The 706-nt window shown below is 62.6% G+C and overlaps 1 non-coding gene across 1 annotated transcript; it reads right to left on the bottom strand.

The window, feature by feature from the left end:
* Positions 1-51: 51 nt before the first annotated feature.
* On the bottom strand, positions 52-705 carry LOC104130423. The gene is made up of 3 exons (XR_004842605.1): positions 650-705; positions 451-552; positions 52-343 (listed from the first exon to the last, which is right to left on the bottom strand). It is a non-coding gene; the product is annotated as a DNA polymerase delta 2, accessory subunit (transcript).
* Between the last annotated feature and the right edge of the window lies 1 nt (position 706).

Genomic DNA, 706 nt, shown 5'->3' on the forward strand with positions numbered 1-706 from the left:
TTTTTTTTTTTTTTTGTTACACAAATAAATCAAGTTATATTGGTACGAGCATCTCGTCTTTCCCGCGCCCACAGCAGCTTCGTGCCGCCCTCCCAGGAGGGCGGACAAGGATGACAGGAAGGTGTTGGGTGCCACGACCCTCCAAGAGGCCGGGGGTTTAGTGAGTCCATGCTCTGCCTGCTCAGTCAGTGCCCGACCTCCATGTCCCCGTCATCATCCTCGGCCCCGAAGCCGGAGAAGGTGATGGGCTGGCAGTTGAGGTTGCGCAGGTTGATGAGGCAGGCGGTCTGCGTGGTGCTGAAGGCAGGCACTGTCACCAGCAGGACCTGCTGCCCACCCTCCCCTGCAAAGACAGGGGGGTGGCAGGCGGATGAGCCCCTGGGCGGCACCCTGGTGCGGGGTTCCAGCCCCAAGCGAGGACTGGGGGGGCGCGCAGGCTGCGGGACTCACCTTTGAGCAGCTTGGACTGGAAGCGGGGAGCGTTGCCGCAGAAGTAGACGTGAGGGCAGTCGGTGAGGATGAAAGGGTCCGATTTGTAAAAGGGGTAACAGCCTGCGAGGGACAGAAATTAGGAGGGGAAGCCACACCTGCACCCCTTTGGAGGGCAAATGCCCCCCCAGCCTCCGCAGCCACCCAGCTCTTGCCCTACCCAGGGTGTCGGGGGCTGTGGGGCTGATGTGTCCCGCCAGCAGCGGCCCCTCCCGGG

Source organism: Egretta garzetta, unplaced genomic scaffold (genome assembly GCF_000687185.1).
Source record: "Egretta garzetta isolate BGI_Z169 unplaced genomic scaffold, ASM68718v1 scaffold1600, whole genome shotgun sequence".
In the NCBI taxonomy this organism is placed as follows: domain Eukaryota; kingdom Metazoa; phylum Chordata; class Aves; order Pelecaniformes; family Ardeidae; genus Egretta; species Egretta garzetta.